The sequence below is a fragment of the Canis lupus genome, chromosome 11 (assembly GCF_003254725.2).
Source record: "Canis lupus dingo isolate Sandy chromosome 11, ASM325472v2, whole genome shotgun sequence".
Lineage (NCBI taxonomy): Eukaryota > Metazoa > Chordata > Mammalia > Carnivora > Canidae > Canis > Canis lupus.
Genome location: NC_064253.1, coordinates 73,377,010 through 73,385,093, shown reverse-complemented (window position 1 = coordinate 73,385,093; position 8,084 = coordinate 73,377,010). Strand labels below are relative to the sequence as shown.

General features: G+C 55.4%; 1 protein-coding gene across 2 annotated transcripts in view; it reads left to right on the top strand.

Moving 5' to 3' along the window:
- The first annotated feature begins 7,999 nt into the window (after nucleotides 1-7,999).
- Nucleotides 8,000-8,084, top strand: part of FBXW2 (F-box and WD repeat domain containing 2) — a 52,018-nt gene continuing 51,933 nt past the window's right edge. Inside the window, exon 1 of one of the 2 annotated variants that reach the window (XM_025431980.3) lies at nucleotides 8,000-8,073. The gene's annotated coding sequence lies outside the window, so the exon portion shown is untranslated. The remainder of the gene's footprint in view (nucleotides 8,074-8,084) is intronic. The other variant, XM_035696920.2, reaches the window with a different exon arrangement.

Genomic DNA, 8,084 nt, shown 5'->3' with positions numbered 1-8,084 from the left:
ATTGTTTCAGATCCATCAAGTCAATATTGAATTGATCAGAGAGAGAGAGAGACAGTGACTCCTAATAACCAGAGTCAGATGGCAGGTCACTGTATGTAAAAACCAGGGTGCCATTACATTGAGTAACAAAGGATGCAGTTTCTTTTAATTGACACACACGCAAAAAAAAAAAAAGTGTTTCCACTTGTTTCCAGTGTTCTGCTTTCTGACCAGAAAAGCACGCTGCACACCAATCACCCGTCAGGGGTTTCTGCAGGAGTGTGCCATCGGGGTAGGACGGTTCAGAATCCAGGGATAGGTTTCTTTTAAACCATGATGTTGATGTTGAGAAACCACCCCTGCTCTGTAACGTGGTGGTTCTCAGGCGCCTGGAGTTCCATGTCCCAGATGGATGACCTCGTTCCTACCATCCCTGAATCCTATGTGAGTTTTTGTTGGTTTCATGCTGATGATTTCTCTGCAACTAATACCACTAACTAGGCCACAGCCAAGTCTTCCTTCCATTGTCCGAAGTGCTAAGTTCACCTCGTTTACGTTTTTACATTTGTATTTCACTGATGAAGAAACCCAGGCTCAGGGATCCCTGGGTGGCGCAGCGGTTTAGCGCCTGCCTTTGGCCCAGGGCGTGATCCTGGAGACCCGGGATCGAATCCCACATCAGGCTCCCGGTGCATGGAGCCTGCTTCTCTCTCTGCCTGTGTCTCTGCCTCTCTGCCTCTCTCTCTCTCTCTCTCTCTCTCTGTGTGTGTGACTATCATAAATAAATAAAGATTTAAAAAAAAAAAAAAAAAAAAAAAGAAACCCAGGCTCAGAGAAATTAGGTAACCTCTCAAAATCAGACAGGTAGCAAGTGACTAATTGTAGAGGGAAAGAGAATTTCTATTAGAAATAGAACATTAGTGTATAGTCAGTACAACAACAGGAAAAACAGGAAACACCTACCCTAGATCTGAAAGAAGGTTTTCCAGAGAAGGAAACCCCTGAATCTTGGAGAACCAGTAGGAGAGTAATGGCAAGTAGCAGGGCAAGCAGAGCCACAGACATGAAAACAAGAAACATTTGGGGGAACTGCAAGGCAATAATGACCAAGCCCTAGAACTTAAAAGGGGAAAGTCACAAAATTCTTCATCATTATTACTAATAGTAGCTACTATTTCTTAACAGATTGCACGCTCCAGAGCCAGAATGTTAACCTGGCTTCCTGGTGGCTGGTCACATGTGTTACTTGATTATTATATTTTGAAAATAATAGCAAACAAATGTTTGTTAAACATTGTTCTAAAAGCTTTTCAGGGGCACTTGGGTGGCTCGGTCGGGTAAGCATCCCACTCTTGATTTCGGCTAGGTCATGATCTCAGGGTTGGGAGGTCAAGCTCTGGGGCAGGCTCCCTGCTCCAAGCTCAGAGGGGAGTCGGCTTGTCTCCCTCTGCTCCTCCCCCACCCCAATAAATAATGAATGAATGAATACATAAATAAATAAATGCTTTTCATCTATTAATTCATGTTGCTATTTTCCCTCTCCCAGGAATAAAATACTGTTATTACCCTGATTACCCATGAGGCCGAGGCACAGCAAAATTAGGAACTTGCCCAAGATCGCACAGCAAATAAATGGAGCCCAGATTTGAACCTAAGCTGTTTAACTCAGAACATACTTTTTTAAATGCTGCCTCTTCCTCTTATTGGACATTTGCTATGGGCCAAATCCAGTGCTACGTGTTTGACGTGTCTCGTTTAGCCCACAAGTCCTATAGGGTTTATTTTGTACATAAACTGAGGCTCAGTATATTTTAGTAATATCTCAAAAAATATGACCTGATAAGTGTCATGGCAGGGATTTTCAAAGTGTATTACTTTGGGGACACCTATAATCCCAAGAACCCCGGGATGGGATCTATTGGTCTAGCGCCTAGTCTTTATACGAGAGAAATCAGAACAGGGGCATCTGGGGGGCTCAGCAGGTGAGCATCTGCCTTTAGCTCAGGGTGTGACCCCAGGGTCCTGGGATCCAGTCCCGCAGGGAGCCTGCTTCTCCTCCTGCCTGTGTCTCTCATGAGTAAATAAATAAAATCATTAAAAAAAAAAATCAGAACATATGTCGTAAGTTGAATTGTGTCCCCCAAAAAGATAATGTTGAAATCCTAACCCCTGGCTCCTAATGCCACCTTATTTTGAAATAGTTTTTGCTGATGTAACCAAGTTAGGATGGGGTCATTCGGATGCTAATCTAATGACTGGTGTCCTTAGGACAGGGACATTTGGACACAGCACAGAAGGAAGACTACGTGAAGTCACAGACACACAGGAGACGGCCGTGTGCGAAGTGGAGGCAGAGGTTAAAGAGGTCTGGAGTCAAGCCAAAGATGCTAAGGACGGCCGGCCACCACCAGAAGCTGGAGGAGACAAGGACTGTCCCTCATAGGCTCTAGAGAGCAGGGTCTTGCCGACACCTGGATTTTTTTTTTTTTTAAGATTTTATTTATTCATGAGACCCAGAGAGAGAGAGAGAGGCAGGCACAGGCCGGGGACAAGCAGGCTCCCTGCGGGGAGCCCGACGCGGGACTCGATCCCGGGACCCCGGGGTCACGACCCGGGCCAAAGGCAGTCGCTCTGCCGCTGAGCCCCCCGGGAGCCCCGTGGCTAAGGGTTTTAAATCGAGTGTCCTTCTGCCCCCCGAGTTGCTGCCACGTTTCCCGCTTAGTCCAAGACGAAGGCTTGGTTCAAAGCCCCCTCGGCTCTCTCCTCCTTGGGCGCTGCGGGCTCCGGGCGAGGCGGGCGCTTCCACGCACCAGGCTGCAGGCCAGGCCGCTCCGCGACGACGAGCGAGGCTTCTGGCCCTAATGAAACTCGCCGTTCTCTCGCTTCTGGAGAAAACGTTCCATGTGGCTTTTTAAAGCTATTTATTTATTTCGGAGAGAGAGAGCCAGAGCCGGGGGGACGGCTCTTGCCCGCGCCCCGAGGTCCGCCTGGCCCGACTCTGACACCGGCCTCTCAGCAGCCGGCCGCGCCCCCGGGTCTTGCTTTGAAGGGCGCCGGCCCTCACCGCCTTCGGCCCCATAAACCAAGCCTCCGCACGATGCGTGCTCGCGGCACTAGTACCGCTGTGCGACCTGCCCGGAGAAACTAGGCACACGCCAGGGCGGAGGGGGCGTGGGGACGAAGTCCGAGGTCACTGGGAAAGAGCACGTTTATAAGAAAAAGCAAAAAAGGAAACCAACCAACCAAACTGCAAGAAGCCGCCTCGGGGCCAAGACAGCCGCTGTGCTGCTCGTCCACGGTCCCAGGCGCGGACGCGCGAGGGCTCGGGTCTGTCAGCAGCCGGCAGGGAATCAGCCCGCAGCAGGCTTCAGGCCACGCGCGTCCCCTTCCACGCCGGGGCGGGCGGCATCCGTCGTCTCGGAGGACGTGAACACGAGCTTACGGCAACACCTGCTCCATCGGATGTGCCTTTTCCCGGAAAGCCTTGAAGTGTGGATGGGGGCGAGGCCAGTGGACCTGGCACAAATCCCCACAAACGCGTGGGCAGGAGCCCGACGGCCACTTCTTCCGCGCCACGTCCTGGGACACGGCGAAGGCCCGGCCGCCGCAGTAATCGGGTGGTACTTCTCGGGGTACTTGCTAAGAGGGCCGAGTGCCCGGCTATTAGGGTCTCCGTTGGGCGCGCCCTGGGGGCCGACCCTTCCCCCACGGCCGGCCTCGGTGCTCCTCCAGACTGAGCAGACAGTCCACGCGTGGCGGCTGACGCCGTCGCCTGGTCGGCCCGAGGAGAGGATGCCCGGGGCGCTGGGGCACAAGGTCACGGCCCCCGGCACCGCGCCCTGGTCTTCGGGTCTGGGTCCCACCCCGTCAAGGAGGTCCCCTCCAGCACGTCACTGTTCTCCCGGGGCTCTGTCCCTCTCGCGCGTGGTGGTCACCGGGCGGCGCTCCCAGAGCAGAGAGCGGAGCACGTGCTGCCCTTGGCCGCGGTCGCGTTGCCCAGGCCTCCCGAGGGCCTGCCTCGGCCCGGGCCGGGCCCTGAGGTCACAGACACTAGGACACATTCTCCCTTTCCGCGCCCGCGACTGGCCCCGGATGTAACGCTCGGAAGGATGAGGGGTCCCCGTGCCACTTCCGTCCTTGTCCTTTATTTCCAGGGCGTCCCCGTCTGCATAAGGCAGAGCGCGAGGACCGTCTTGCTCCAGAGGCGCGAAGTGGGCTGAGCTTAAAGAGCACGAAGCTCCCGGGGAGGCGGGGGCTGCAGCCTGGGCCCGAACCAGGGGAAGCCGTGGCCCGCACACTGCGCCCCCCGCCCGCCTGCCCCGGGAGCCCTCGCAGCACGTGCAGTGGCCCCGGGAGATGCAGGACGGCCCGCGGGGTCCCCACCGTCAGGGAAGACGCAGACCGCCGTCCCGAGGGCGTGCACCGTCCTGGGGGCTGAGAGGGCGAGGGGCCCGTGGGGGAGGCCGATCTCTACCGGTGCCCCCGCGCTCCGGCGGCAACGCCCCCCAGGAGCCGTCACCCCTCACCGAGCACCTGCAGTGCGCCAGGCACCTCTCGGCCTTAGTTCACCTCGCCCTTGCGAGAGCCCTTTCCGTAGGTCAGCTCCGACACGAAGGCAAGCATCCAGGCATCCCTAACCTGCCCCCTCAGTCGGTAAGTACACGCGGGTAGGGCCGTAATTTGGAGTCAGGTCTGCGACATCCCTAAAGCTCACCCCTAACCACTGGGAATCCTGACTCTCCTCTCTTCCCTCTCGAGGTCCACTGAGCTGGAAAAGAACATCGAAACGAAGCCCTGCAATTATGCTCTGGACTCGCTTCCATTGTCTCAAGGCTGATGACCGGCACGTGGAAGAGACCTGAGCGCTCCCAGAGCCTATTTTCCTGGATATCAGATGCTCCCAAGAGGTAAGAGACTTGCCTGCATGTCGCCTGTGAGCAACTTCGGGGCTCTGGAAATCCTGGAGTCCAGATGCCAGGTGAGGCCCGCAGGACGCTCAGCGTCATCCCACTCTAACAGCAACTGAAGTGAAGTACTTGGTGCCTGAGACGTTAAGGACTCGGTGTCCTCCTCGTCAACCTGAGCTTTGGCCCGGGAATACCTGCTGGCTCCACAGCAGGCCCTGCCGATCCCGTTACAGCCACAGTGAACCCGGAACAAAGGTCGAGAACTCGAGCCTGCTGAGCCGCTTCCCACCTTGGGTACCTTCTGAAACAGACCCCTTGCCTTTATGCTCAACTCCTGGTGAAGTACGTGGCGGTGGGGGGGGGGGGGTGAAGGGCAGTTCACCGACGTCACGGCTCCCCGCAGCGCACAAGGGGAGACGCTACACGGTCCGGAGTGTGCTCAAGAACCCGGACACCTGGGATCGTTCCCGCTCCCGGGCACATGCACGTGCAAGACGTGTGCTAAACATCAGGGAATGCGTGTCACCCCCCAGTGGGTGCATTTTTTTCTCCCCAGAGAAACATCATACAGTGACGTCTGGCTTATGTCTCACTGGGAAGGGTTTTGAATTCCTATTGTGGTTTATGCAAGAACCTTACGAAGTCAGCCACGTGTCACCCGAACTCTCTCTGCACGCATTTTAATCTCAAAATGGCAAACAACACGTAGTCCATTTTAGCCAGAATTAAAGAAACTGAGCATTTGACGTTTGCCATTTTCCGAGGGCAGGAGTGTGTGGGAACTATTCCGAACCCCGCTTCTACCAGCAAGTTTGAGAAAAGAAACGACATTCAACACATTTCCATGTTCTTGTCACGTAAGCAGTTGTGCCGAGCTTTCCGTTTTCAGGCTGGGCTGTGTTTCATCTTTGCCTTTTTACATGTGGGTCTTCCTGCTGCCACTCACGGCATTTTTTGGTAATTGTTTGGCTAGGAAAATCTCATTGCATTTAGCGCTGTTTTCTCCACCACTGTCATGCAACCTTGGAAAGCTTTACAGTGTGGGAAAATCTAACCTAAAAAAATTCAAGTGAAAGGAACAATTTTAATATTCTTGGTTTAGCAATTAAATAGGTCTTGTATTTAATTAAATACAAATCCTATTTTGCAATTTCCATTTCTCAGAGCTATAAAGTTTGTTCCCAGACCTCTTGGCTTCCACTTAGACGGTTTGGTTTCTTTGTCCATGAGAAGGTCAAACAACATGTCTCCAGGCAGCTCCATCTGGGATTTTCAGTTTAATTCATCAAACTCCCCCCACACTGGGGTTGAGACATACAGGGTGCTTGCTTTTCTTAATTACCTTGGTACTGCCTTCTCTTTCCCCGAGGTTATCTGGTCTGCGTGCTCATGTCTTCCTAAACTTTTTAATAATGTCGTCAGTTGCTCTGGCTACAGAGGCTGCCTATTGCCTACCAAACCAGATTTGCTCTCGAGACCCGACTTTCAAGGCATCATGCTTGGTTTCTCCGTCACATTGTCAGATTTTTATTTCCCATGTTTCAAGTATACTCGATATGGACTCAGGATGCTTGGAGGCCTGGCCATGCTCTACCGCCAGCTGCGTATGTGAACAGATATATAGAAGTTTATTGATCTGACGGAGACACAACAAGCAAGGGGAGCAGCAGGCTCGGTCCCAGGACCCCGGGGTCACCACCGGAGCCTGAGGCAGACGCTTAACCTGCTAAGCCGCCCGGGCGCCCCGTGTGACGGTCTTATTGTCTGTATCATGAGCTGTATCTCTTGGACCCGTGTGCTCAATAGGGTAGCCATTAGCCACATGTGGCTATTTAAATTTAAATTCATGAAAATTGTATTTCCTCGGTCATAGTAGGCATCTGCAAAGTGTTCAATAGTCACCAAGGCTGCTGGCTGCCTTCTTAGACAACGCCAATAGACAAAACAGAGAATGTCACTGCTCAAAGTCCTACCTGGACGGTGCTGGTGGGAGATACGTGTATGAATGGGGTTCGTGAGCCTTTGTAGAGAGACAAAGAGAATTTATGCTCTGAAGGGGCTTCAGTTGAAATGCTATGACAGCCAGTGACTAGGACTTTAGGCAAGATGCTTAAACCTTTTTTTTTCCTAAAGATTTTATTTATTTATTCGCGAGACAGAGACAGAGGCAGAGACACAGGCAGCGGGAGAAGCAGGCTCCCTGCAAGGAGCCCGACGTGGGACTGGATCCTGAGACCCTGGGGTCACGCCCTGAGCCGAAGGCAGACGCTCCACTGCTGAGCCCCCAGACGTCCCCTTAAACCTCTTTTGGCCTCAGTGTCCCCATCTCTACAAATGAAGCTAATAATACTAACAACTGCGTAGGGCTGCAGGGATGTAGGATGTAGGGATGTAGAGAAAGTGATTAGGGGGCCTCTGGGGCTCAGCGGTGAAGCGGCCTGGGGCTCAGGGCTTGACCTGGGGCTCGGGATTGAGGCCCACTCAGGCTTCCTGCACGGAGCCTGCCTCTCCCTCTGCCTGGGTCTCTGCCTCTCTGTGTCGGAAGGAAGGAGGGAGGGAAGGAAGGAGGGAGGGAAGGAAGGAAGGGAGGGAGGGAGGACAGAGGGAAGGAGGGAGGAAGGATGGGGAGGGAGGGAGGATGGAAGGGGAGGGAGGGAGGGAGGAAAGGAAGAAGGAAGGAAGGGAGGATGGAGGGAGGGAGGGAGAATGGATGGGGAGGAAGGAGGAAGGAAGGAAGGGAGGGGAGGGCGGGCCGAGGCCGGTGCCCGCACGCACAGGCCCAGCCGGGTCACGGGGCAGGTACCGAGGCTCCCGCGCGCAGGGGGACGCAGCCCGAGGGCGGGAGAGGCCGCCCCCGCCCCTCCCCCCCGCCCCCCCCGTCCCCCCGCGCGGAGGCGTGTGCGCGCCCGGCCCCCCCCCGCGACCGCGGCCCCGAACGGCATCCGGCGATGACGGGGGCGCAGCGGGGACACCCACGTCCCCGGGTCCCCTCCGCGGGCAGGTCGGGCGGAGCAGGCGGACCGCGCCGCCGCCGGCCCCCGCCGCACTGCGCATGCTCCGCCCCGAGCCGGAAGTGCGGCCGCGTCCGCCGGGCGCCCGGGCGGAGGGACGCGCGGAGATGACGCAGGCGGCGCCGGAAGCCGCTCCCCCGTGAGGCTGCAGACCCGAGCGGCGGCCGCAGGTCCAGGTCCGTGTGCG